Genomic DNA, 12,034 nt, shown 5'->3' with positions numbered 1-12,034 from the left:
GGAGACTCAGGGCCCTCTTTTTTCCTGCCAGGTTGTCCCAGAGGGAAGATGAGCCCCTGGAAGCATGTGGGACCCCTCCTCAGCTTATTCTGGGTGCTGGCAAGGCTGGTAACTATGCAGGAAGTAGCCTGGCTGCCAGCACAATGGGCCTTTGTTGTGTCTGCCCCACCCAAGGAGGCCTCAGTCTGGCTAGGGTTGAGGGACTGGGGGCTGGGTTCCCTCAGGCCAACTCCAGCACCAGTCACTGATGTGGGGGTTTCTGCCACACCTCTCAGACCAGCCATTCCTCTAAGGAGGCCACCAAGGGGAGCAGTCATGCCTCTCAGGTCCCTAGAGAGCTTCCTTACATACTCCCACCCACTGTCCCTCTCCTGCTGCCATGGTAACACTGCCCTGCCCAGCAGGTGGGCCAGACAGAACCTTTGTCTGGTTTCACAGAGATTCTGACACCCAGTGCAGCTGGCATAAGACTGGCCTGGTCTGTGAAGTGGCTCAACTAACCAGCAAGGCCACAGGAGCTCTGCCCATCTTACCCACATCCACTGACCCCCTCAACAAGTGGAATATACAGAAAGAGGATTCTACTGAGACTTGAGACCTGCCCTGAGAGACTTGTGGCAGACATGAGTGTCAGGCCTTCCTCCCTATGCTTTTTTCACATGGTGAATGGTGGATCTTGCTACAACTCAGACTGCTCATCCATTTGGGTGCTCAGAGCTGGCTATCAACAACTAGGCATTAGCAAGGTAGTAGAACCATTTTTTTTTTAGATGGGAAAAGGATGGACTGCCTTAGGCTTACTGGACCCTACCATGATGCTGGATCTGGACTTTGATGACCACCCTAGGCTTCATCACTTCAAGCAGGAGGCTCTGCAATGGGATATCTTGAGGTGATCATTTTTGCTCAAAACCCTGTGATGAGATGTAGCAACCTTGCCTTCTCTAGACCGCGTGGCTAATACAGACATAGATAGCTCTGGTCATTTTATTCTATAAGTATCAAGAAGAACAACGAAAATCATGTAGTAACTGTAGGAACAAGAAGCCAGGGGTCGTCAGGTGGTGGTGGCTCACACCTTTAGTCCTAGCACTCAGGAGGCAGAGGCAGGCAGATCTCTGAGTTAGAAGCCAGCCTGGTCTACAGAGCTAGTTCCAGGACAGCCAAGGCTGTTACACAGTGAAACTCTGTCTAGAAAGAAAAAAAAAAAGCCAGTTCAGACTCTTTAAGGAAAATATTTAAAGACAACTTTATTCCCTGAGGACATTCACATAGAGGATCACCAGCCATTCAGCATAATTTCTGTGAAGGGCCTAGGCCATTTCCATCAGGGACCAAGAAAGCTAGAGGAATATCTGTAGACACTTTCATGCAAGGCTCCATCCCACTGCTCTGGAGCTCCCTGATGGAGCCATTTTATTGAGTCTCCTGTGAAAAACGGGTTGTCTCTCTACTTTGAGGCCAAGAGAGCAAACTATCCAGAGCTTTTTGAGTTATGTGGAAGGTGCTGACTCCCTGGCAATGGATGTGAGTGGGAGCTGTGAGGACAGGAGGTTCACTGCTGCATCTACAAGAAAGGAAGAGACCTGAGCTTACAACCTGAGAGGTTTTTTTTCCTGATGCTCAGCCTGTGTTGAACAGCAACCTCTGCCACCCAGGAAAGGGAAAGAGTGGGAGGTTACACTAGATATTCAGCATCCTGACTTAGAACTGATTGCATGTGTCTGTTCATCTTGGTAGCACACAACTCCTAATGATGGTGAAAAGAACATTTATTGAGGATCCCACTCAGAGATAGGTTCAGATGCCTGGGTATATGAGCAGGGACAGGGTGAGCCTATCAGATCACCTTCTCCTTTTCATTCAGGCCTAGTCCTTTCAATCTCATCAGAAGATATCTATGTGTTCATGTGACATTTAGGGTGCTCACCTACCCTTTGTCAACTTGAGACAGAGGGATATGTACCACAGCTCAGGGCTGTTGGGTTCTGCCAGGACATGCCCCAGAAATGTCCTCAATAGACTTTAACTGGAGCATCTGACCAGAGATCAGAGCTTTTAGAGATGGGTTCATAATAAAGTGGGGCTCAGGGATGTAGCCCAAAGACATAGTAGGGACCTCTGGGATTCAGATTAGTATTTGTACTCTGCCCCTGAGGCTGGGCAGTATAGCATCCCCTATATCAAAAACTAAGTTATGTAGACATGGCCCTGAAGGTCTGTCCTTAGGGTCCCGGTCTGGTCCCAACCATATCCTAGGGCTCTGTGGATAGTGGCTGCTCTTATTATCCCTGGGAGGTCTCAGCCCACCTCATCAGGCCAGTTTGGGATGACAGAGAGTCCTGCCAGGCAAGGACAGGTAAACCTGAGCCAGGAAGTTAGCAAGGAACAGCCTCTTGTTCCTGTGCTTGTTGACAAACATCCTTAGGTTTGGGGTCAGAAGGAAAAGCTTCAGTCTTCCCAAAACACAGGTGCCCAGTATCCAGGAGTATCCTGACCCCATTCTTGTTCCCCAAACACAGATACTCTGAATGAACATTAGAGTGAGTTAGAGTCCTGATAACTGAGAAGGAACATGCCTTCCACAGCCAGAAGAAATGGGATTCAGGAAGTCAGAGGTCACTCATACTGCATGGACAGCTTTTCTAGGATGGGAGAGGAATGTAGGCCAGGCTGAAACACCTCTATCCCTAGCATAACTCTTTGGTTCGGGCAGGCTAGGCTCAAGTGAGATGTGAAACCAGGGTGTCTAGGATAGATGGTAGACTGAGAATCCATAGTGTAATCCATAGTATGGCTAGCCTGGTCCAGTGAAGGACAATGCCCTAGCTCCAACATTTGATGCTGGCAACTACTACCTGATTTAGGCTACCCTCCCAGGCCACATTATCCCTGGAGAACAGTTTGCACCTGAAGGTTATACATAGGACAGAGCCAAACAGGCCTTACAAAGCTCCTTCTACTCATAGGCATAGAAGGATACTGAGTGTCAGGGCTCAGGAGACAGGTCCTTCATAATTAGGAGTTTCCAGCAGAGCTGCTGAGTTCGTTATGGAAAATAGTTGGGCCTCCTGGGATCTCTCTGCTGGTTTGCCTAATTGCTAGGGTCGTTTGTCGTTTCATTATAGGCCCTTCCCCTGAGAGCCCAAGAAACAAACATGTCTGGTGGAGTCATGGGGAACTCTCAGTAAGGGACTTAATGGTTTCATCCCTAGACTACAGTGGGGCTATACCCTCCCAGAACCAGAGACCATATGCCCTCCCAAGCTTTAACAAGAAACCTTGCACCACTAGTCTATTTTTGTTTTTTGTTTTTCAAGACAGAGTTTCTTTGTGTAGCCCCAGCTGTCCTGATGCTTTGTAGATAGATCAGGCTGGCCTTGAACCCAGAGATCTGCCTGCCTTTACCTTCGGACTGATGGGATTAAAGGCATGAGTTGCCATGCCTGGCTCTAGATTAACGATTCTATAATCAATGTCCAATCCAAATTAGGGTGCTTGCGGCCTTTGTACCAGGCTAGTTTTACTTCAAAGAAGGGCCTAGGAACATCTATGACCCCAGTATTTGTGTCTGTGGAGTTCTAAGGCAACCTGCTTATAGAGCGGCTGGGAAAATGCAGGTCCTTCAAGTTCTGGTCAGGAATAGATGCTGAGATCCAGACAGGGATAGTAGCTATAGTGGAGTGGTGGGACCTGAGAAGTGAGGAGGTCAGGTTCAATGCATATATACAATATATGACTCCCACCTTTCCCCCTTCTAAGGCAGCCTGCAGTGCCTATGAATTTGGAAAGTAGCTGCTGCCTACAGCTACTCCTGTGGCCTGGGCCTTGGTGATCAGCTGCCCATGCACCATGCCAGCCAGGCCCCACAGGGGCCTCCCTACCCTGGTTTTTGTTCAACCTGGGCTTGGCGGGCAAGGTGGGGGCAGGAATGTGTGGGCGTACCGCCCCCTTGCCTGCGTCACCAGAGCGGCCTCCCTCTCGTCCTATCGGAGCCCCGGGGACACACCTGTTGGGGGCCAGGAGCAGAGATTGGCTGGCAGGGAACAGACACCTGCATGGGGCGGGGTAAGGAGCTACATGTAAGGCGAGCCCAGGCCACACTGTCCTTCCCCTTCCTGGCTGCGAGCTGTTTCTTTCCTCCCCATTGTCCCTGAATTGTCGACCTGTGCCAGTCCACCGTGTACCCTAGTTTTCTTTGTGTTTGAGACTCACCTGAAGGTGAGACAGTCATTCTTTCCTGTGACTCCCCAGCTACAACGCCTGAGGCTGAATCCTGGCTGAGGGAAAGTTTGGGTTGATGCCAAAGCTGAGCGCCCTGCTCTATCCACCACGGCTGACAGGTATATGGGGGTGGTGAATGCCCAGGCCTCTCCATATCCTTTATAAACATTGGTTTACTTCCCTCCTGGAGGGTCCTAGGCACAGGCACAGTGTTGCCTCAATACTGCGGGTGGAGCGGCTTGTAGCTCTGCTCAAAAGTGGAGAATCCTGTCAGGAACCTGTTGGGGCAGGTAGGGGCGGGCAGGGCAGGCGGGAGGCCAGACAGGCCTGAGAATACCACTCTGTAGGGAGAGGCTGGAGGGCTCCTAAGTGACATGGAATAGGATGAATGGTGGTGACAGACCTGCGACTCACGGATCAGCCTCTGTCTAGTGAATTTCTGTGTAATGGTGGGTGCAGAACAGAACAGTCTTCCTTCCAAAGAAGAAAGTGTCTCCTTCAACCATGCCACAGCCGGGATTCAGATATGGAGCCATCTTGGGCTAGGCTTGGGAGCCTCCAGGGGTCCACAGGCTGCATCTTTTAGACCAGGTGGGTTCAAGCACCTGGAGAGCTGAAAAACAGACTCCTGCCATTCCTGGAAATAGATCCTTCTGGAATGTTCTTTCATAAAGCAGCCACTTCTGTTCCTGAGATACTTTTTCCACCATGATAGGCTGCAGCCTCAGAGGTGGGTACAGGGAAGGGTGCGGCTGGTGGGTATAAACCTCACTTCTGTTGGCAGGTTTCTGTGCTGGGAAGGGCTTGCTTTTGCCAGCAGCTATGACCCAGAGTGACCTATGGTCAGAGGTCGGCTGAGACCTTTAGGCTGGTGGAAATGTGAGATCAGAATTGGTCAGTCTTGTACTCCGGCTTTTTCTCACTTGTTCATTTCTGAGGTGCCAACAAAGCCAGGACCACATTGAAGGAGACAGAACAGGTTTCTCAAACCATTACTCAGGATCAAGTCCAAAGTCCATTAAAAAAAATTTTTTTAAACTTTAATGCCAAATAGCACAGCAGCTATGAATAGCCATATAAAACGCCTGGTTTGAGGAACATTTAGCCTGTGCTATGGCGTTCAGGCATGCTCAGCCTTGAGTTTGTACCCAGATGACTAGCTCTCTGAGTTTAAACTTAATAGCTGATAATGTTGAAGGGAAGTAAGGTTAGTTTTCTTTAGGCATAATATAGAGTATGTTGTTTTGACTGTTCTTGAACAAAATCCGTAGGTTGTAAGAGTGCAGTATTTTGATTAATACCTGGTGAACATTTTAAGCCTTTTTTAGGCTGAGCATCTGGAAAAGTAGTTCAGCTTTGTTTGGTTTTTCTGATAACCCAGATAAAATGTTGGACCAATTGGCAGATTGTTGAATTAAGCAAAATGTTTTGCATTTATGAAAATGCAAATGAGCCATAAAATATGGATGGAGTCCTTTGTTAATTTTCAGGCATCTTGGTAATTTGCAAATACTTTATTTGCAAAATCAATTTGTCAGGATCTTCTTAGTGTGTTTAGGATCAGGTAAGTGGCCTAAGGAATTTCCCCACTGCAGGAGCATGGCACTCAGAGGTGCAGTGGACGTGGAGGGTGTGCTATACAACTGAAAAGGCTCAGGGACAATGCTGACCGCTGTGTGGACGAAATGGCGGCTTCGCCTTGAAGACACGTAGTTCCAACAGACGTAGTTCCAACAGACGCTAAGAAGTAGCCTGAGTGTAGACAAGACAAGCCTTTCCTGCCCCAGCCCCCCACAGCTGCTGGCGTCTAAGTTTGGCTGATCCTGCTGCAGGAGAGGTTGAATTTCAGAGCTTTGTTCTCTGGCCTCACCATTGATTAAGGCCCGTCGGGCAAGTTAACCAGCAACTCACTTTTTCACACTGGGATTGCATTCCTCTGCCACAAATCCCCAAACTTCTCTATTGCAGGTGGGAACAAAGGCACCCTGAAAAGAGGGGTGAGATGTTTGCTGCAGAGGAGCCTTGGGGACCCTGGGCTTTTTGATCCATTTCTCAATTTTCCTAAACTAAGCCTAGTAGATGCTGATAACTAACTAGCTGTGGGGACCATGACCTGAACCTCACTTCCCAGTTACAGCTGACCAGCTGAGTACCATACAGGACTCCAAACAGAACCTCTGTTTCACTTTTCATTTCTTGACCTGTGGCTACAATTCTATCATATTCTTGACTCTCTCTTACCCTGTGTTAGATAAAGCAGGGTAAGCAGGGTCCCCATATTCAGTGGTGCTTTGATACCAGGACACCCATTCCCAACTCATGACTTCTAGCATCTGCTCAGCCTTCAAGTTTTGCTGGAGGTTCTGTAGGCTCTGCGTTTTGAATGATCTCTCCCTCCCTTCCTCTCCCTCTCCCTCTCCTCCCTCTCCCTCTCCCTCTCCCTCTCCCTCTCTCCTCTCTTCTCTCTCTCTCTCTCTCTCTCTCTCTCTCTCTCTCTCTCTCTCTCACACACACACACACACACACACACCACACCACACCACACCACACCACACCACACACCACTGCTGTCTGGGCACCTGTCTCTGTACCTTTCAGCCTGCTATGCAAGAACAGGATTCAGTGCAGAGAAGGTGGCCTGCCCCTTTGGCTTATGGCCTGGCCAGCCTCATACTTGGCAGGGTCCCCTAGCCTTTCATGTTCCCTGAGAAGTGTTCACTCTGAGTAGTCAAGGACACAGGGACACCAGGCTCATCGTTAAATGATTCTGTCTTCCCTGTGTCTTTGACACAACCAGAAGGGGGAAAAGGCAACACCCTTTGCCCCTGACCCTCATCCAGCTCCCAATCTCTTCTCTTTGTGGCTCAGCAGCCACAAGAACAACTGAAATTCCACTTAGTTCTCAAAAGGAAGCCTTAGTTTCCTGAAGCTCAAAAAGAAAAGAAAAGAAAAAGAAAAAAAAATCCTTCTTGCAGCACTGATTTTACTGGCCTGATACGATGGAGCTAAAAAAAGCTCAGGAAGAGGGAAGCTTATCTGGGTGGTGTTTGAGAGCACAAGAAGCCTGGCAGTGAGATAGTCACTTAGGGCAGTTATCAAGACCGCAGGCTCCTGCAGTCTGCCCACCACCATATGCTAGGCCTGTGCTTGGGTCAGGTCCTCTGAGAAATGTTGGCTATGGGGAGAGAAGCTGGAGAATCAACAGCACCTGGAGGCAGTGAGGCCTTTGTTGTGATCCAAGGAAATCAGTACAGGGCCTGAGTCACTTGTGTGGCCTCTATGATAGAAGATACCAGAAAAATGTGAGAAGCTGCTTTGGCAGGCTCTCCAAGCTTAGGAAATACGTGTGTAAAGACAGAGATGGGATGAGGGGAGGCATAGACTGGGTCTTTTTCAGATGCTCAGTCTCCTGGCTCTATATGGGGATTACAGACTCCATCCTTAGCAACAGGAGGTTCAAAGAACACACCTTTTCTAAATACCCTATGCAGATATGGCTTGGCACTGCAGGCCTGTGGATGTGATCATTGTACTTCTGTTGGGGGCTGCTATTCCCATGTGCTTAAAATGTCAGACCCCAGACCATCAGACAACAAATATCACCACCTGGTCCCTCATCCCCATATCCTTCTTGGGTCCTGAGAAAGGCAGGTAAGGGCTGGGCAGAAAAGTAGACAATGAGCAGCATCCTGGAGTCAGAGCTCCATTGTCCAGTAGCTGAACCTCGCCAATCTTAAATACACCGTGGACCCTAATGGGACTGGGCCTGATGTCTAGGCTATTCTGTGGTGGGTATACTTAGATGGAGAGCCCATCTACAACCTGATCCTAACCTGGCCCTTGGTCACATGGAACTCTAGCCTGCCTCTCGGCTCTTTGGGTCTGTCAGCCTCTGAGAGGGACTCTTTGGCCCTCCCAAGTTCTCACCTGGGCCCCAAGCTAGTCCACTGCAGTCCTCAGGCTGGACAGGGGAGCTCATCTGTGGCCACTGGTGCTAAGCTCTTCCACTGAGCCTCATGGAGAGGCAGACAGAGGCCTCAGGGTCCATGAGACCCCATCCTAATTGTTTTACATCTAATTTCCCAAAAAGAACTTGATTCTACCTCAGGCTGTTGAGCTCCCCACCACCTGTCTTTGAAGTTGGAAGGTGCTACAAGGTCAGCCCAAATCTGCCCTCTAGAATGAAGGGTTTCCTTCTGTCGTGCTGGGGGCACCCCTCTTCTGCAGGCACCTGGGTCCTGCCCGTGGAATCTGTCCTCTTCAACTCCCTGCCAGGCGGCCTCCATCTCCAACTTGGGCATCCGTGGCCATCTTACTGGGCAGCATTGGATAGTGTCTGGTCTCTAATACTGCCTGGTAATGATGACGGCGGAGCCCTGCATGCAGCAATGGGGCCGCCTCCTGATCCCAGCCCCTAGGGGCTCTAGTTCCACACTTCACCTACCCTACCCAGGATAGGGCTATGGGGCAGAAAGTTAACCTTGGGCATGGGGGTTTCAGGCAGAGCTTTCCCTAACCAGGCACCTCTGAGAGGCTCTTTGTGTCCTGGGATGATGGGCTCACTACCATTGCCCTACAGGTGCCCCCTCCCAGTGCTCTGGGGACTAGGGCACTTAGGCACCTGGGTCCTGCCTACAACAACCAGGCAGGTGCTGCCACCACACCTAGCAGGTGTGGACTGGGTGGAACTGTAACAAAGCCTCTAAATTAGGACTAAGGCCCAGCCTGGGCTCAGAGGGCCTCATGCCAATATTTGCCTCACCCAGATCTGGGAGATGTGCACTGACCCCTAGTGGGGCTACTCGGGCCTGGGACACCTTCCTTTCCTGCATCAAGTGGGCACTGACTATCTATAGACCAACAGTAGTTTTAACATGGATATTGAGCCAATGTGTCACAGTCCCCTTGCTTTGGACAAAGCAGACAGTGTGAGTCAGGGTCAACCTCTCTCTGTTGGTCTATTCCAATGCAGATACAATCCCTAGCTATTCATGGTACCAGGTCTCCACTGGGCCTCTCTGAGGGTGGAAACCATGTATCCTACCCTGTATCTTCCTGCCAAAGCTTACCTGGGCCTCTGTGGGCATCTTACCGGACAGTGCTGGATTTCTTGGCTTGACTCTAACACTGTCTGGTAACGATGTTCAAAGATGGCCCACCACTCGCCGAAGACAGGCCGATGATGCACTTCTCCTAGCTCCTGGACTCCAGATAGGCCAAGGCTGAGGATGTAGGGGGCTTGCAGAGGGCCTGCCTCAGCTCTACAGCTCAGCAGTCAATGGGGGCTGGACTCTGCCCAAGATGGGAATCCTTGTCTATTACTTCATGCTGGGGTAGAGGCAGCTTGTCACTTATTGCCAGAGCAGCAATGGCCACCTTTGGCTCCCCTGCTGGCTAGATTTGGGGGTTCATTGATTCCTAGAGAGACTGTCTGGGTCGGTCAAGATGCTGGGCTAGGTAGGCAAGGAGGCATGGTTGACAGCACTGTTTGCATAAGAACTCTTATCAGGCGCCTATGGGACTAGTGGGCAAGGGTGAGTTCAGGAACCTGAGCCTGGTACACAGCAGGTTGTGATGTCACCAGCTGTCTCCTAATTAAAGACAAAGAATCTCCATTCCTTCCCAGTGACTGTCCAGAACAGGAACTTTGCCCTAAAACCAGAATCCAGGATTACCTCTTATCTTTCTTTATTTGAAACCAGAGTACAGGGCCAGGGGACCCCACCCAGCATGAACCCAGGTGCCTCTCCCTGGAGTGGGGGTGGGGGGTGGAGATGGGGGTCTGTTACTGGCCTCAATGTTATTCATTAATCTGAGTCATTCAGAAAACCAAAAAGGTGCTGTGATGAACATTTTCCAAATAAGAAAGTGAACAGATGACTCCCATGGTGCACCCACATATTTAAACACTTGGGAATCAGGCACTGGGCTGGGGCCTGGAAGGAAGTCCTCAGAGTAACCCCAGGTCCTAGGAGGACCCAAAAATGGCCCTTGGGCCAGCTCTGCAGAAAGGTGAGCAGGCAGGGAGCACCCCACCCCACCCCAACTTCCCTCCACAGGTATCGGATCAGGACTAACTGCCCAAATGGGAAGGCCCTTGCACAGTGCATTGCCTGCTGATGGATGTCTTACCAGACATGGTTAGATCTGGATGCCTCTGTCTAATACTGTCTGGTAATGCCGTCCATCCATGGCCTTATCACCGTTGGAGACAACATCCTCACCACCTCACGGACATTGAACAGAGGGCAAGGCCCTCTAGTACATTAGTACAACTGTCCATCTAGGACAACTGTCCAGGTCTGGGGCCATCATGCTCTCTATCCAAACAGACCACAATCTGAGCCTATAGGCCCCCTGGGCCTGACTGCATCCCCCTGACCTGTGGTAGCTTTCTGTCACAGCCACAGCAGATGTTGTATAACAAAGATGTGAGACCCCTGAGGCCTCCATGTCTATCCTTTCCAGAAGTCATTGGGGCTGTCACAGTGCTACTGGCACCCACAGCCCACTGGGCTCCACACAGGAACCTCCAGCTGTAGTCAGCTGACAGCAGATTCTGCAGCCCCTGTGCTGACAACACTGGTGTGCAGCCAGAGAAGACCCAAAGCCTTGGTCCTCAGTTCCCTCCCCAACTTCTCAGGTCATGGGGCCAAGGAAAACAGAAACAGCTCTTATCACTGTGCCCAAACCCAGAGTGAAAAATAGGGCATATGAGTTTCAGGGATGGGGGTACTGTCCAGGTGCCAGACCAGGTGATAACGACCCATATCCAGGGAACGTGCAGAAGGCTGCATAGCCTGTCAACCTGCTCATGAGCCCTCTCTCTGCAGCCCACCTTCAGCTCTTAGGATCAGAGAGTCATCCTTCACTCTAACTCTGGATGCTGAATACCCCATTCTTAAAAGACCCCACTCTCCCCTAGCCCTGAGAATTTCCAAAGGTTCTTTATAAAACTCACTCCAGAATAATTCCCAACTCTTGCATCATTTGCTGTATGAGCAGCATGTATTTTGCTGTGATAAGAACTAGAACTGGCCTGGCAGTGGTAGTGCATGCCTTTAATCCCAACACTTGGGAGGCAGAGGAAGGCAGATCTCAGTGAGTTCAAGGCCAGCCTGGTCTACAAAGTGAGTTCCAGGACAGTCAGGACTGTTGCACAAAGAAACCTTGTCTCAAAAAAAAAAAAAAAAAAAAAAAAAAAAAAAAAAAAAAAAAAAAACACCTAGAACTGAGTCTCTCTTCTCAGACCCCCTACATAAAAGCCATTTACCTCAGCACCTAGACTTTTGCAAACCTGAAGATGGCCAATACAGCCTGAGTCCAGCACAGCCAAGCCTCACCCACTGCCCTCTAGAAGGGAAAAAACATGCTCTTACAGGTTTCTTAGTATTGATAGGCCATTACCTCCAGAGAACCATTATATATGGACATTGGACTTCACCTCCCACAGAGGCCTTCTGTGCCCCAAGTGAGTAACTGGACCCTGCATTAGAGGTTCTTTCTACATGGCTTAGGGGCTTACCTGCGCATTGTGCTCCCTATGATGGGCAGTCTCTTTAAACATTGTAAACAGGCAGGGGGAAAAAAATCTCTGTAAGAAAAATAAATTTTATGATTTGTGAAATTATACTTTGATTACCTCATTTTAACCATACAAAACATTGACAAGCAGCTTTTCAAAGGACCAGGCTGAGGACATAGGCATTCCAATGGTCTGTGCTCCCAATAGAGAGAAGACTTGCAGTTCACTATACCTCACCATACACAAGCTGGCTCTGGTATACAGTAAATATGATGAAACATACCA

At 49.8% G+C, this 12,034-nt stretch overlaps 1 protein-coding gene across 3 annotated transcripts in view; it reads right to left on the bottom strand.

Moving 5' to 3' along the window:
• The window catches only part of C2H1orf159 (chromosome 2 C1orf159 homolog), a 125,316-nt gene that overhangs the window by 94,933 nt on the left and 18,349 nt on the right, over positions 1-12,034 (bottom strand). For all 3 annotated transcript variants that reach the window (XM_037203309.1, XM_037203310.1, XM_037203311.1), the window contains exon 2: positions 11,750-11,818. The gene's annotated coding sequence lies outside the window, so the exon portion shown is untranslated. The remainder of the gene's footprint in view (positions 1-11,749; positions 11,819-12,034) is intronic.

This window comes from Peromyscus leucopus, chromosome 2 (assembly GCF_004664715.2).
Source record: "Peromyscus leucopus breed LL Stock chromosome 2, UCI_PerLeu_2.1, whole genome shotgun sequence".
NCBI classification, from domain to species: domain Eukaryota; kingdom Metazoa; phylum Chordata; class Mammalia; order Rodentia; family Cricetidae; genus Peromyscus; species Peromyscus leucopus.
The sequence above is the reverse complement of the archived record's forward strand: the minus strand, read 5'-3'. Positions and strand labels throughout refer to the sequence as shown.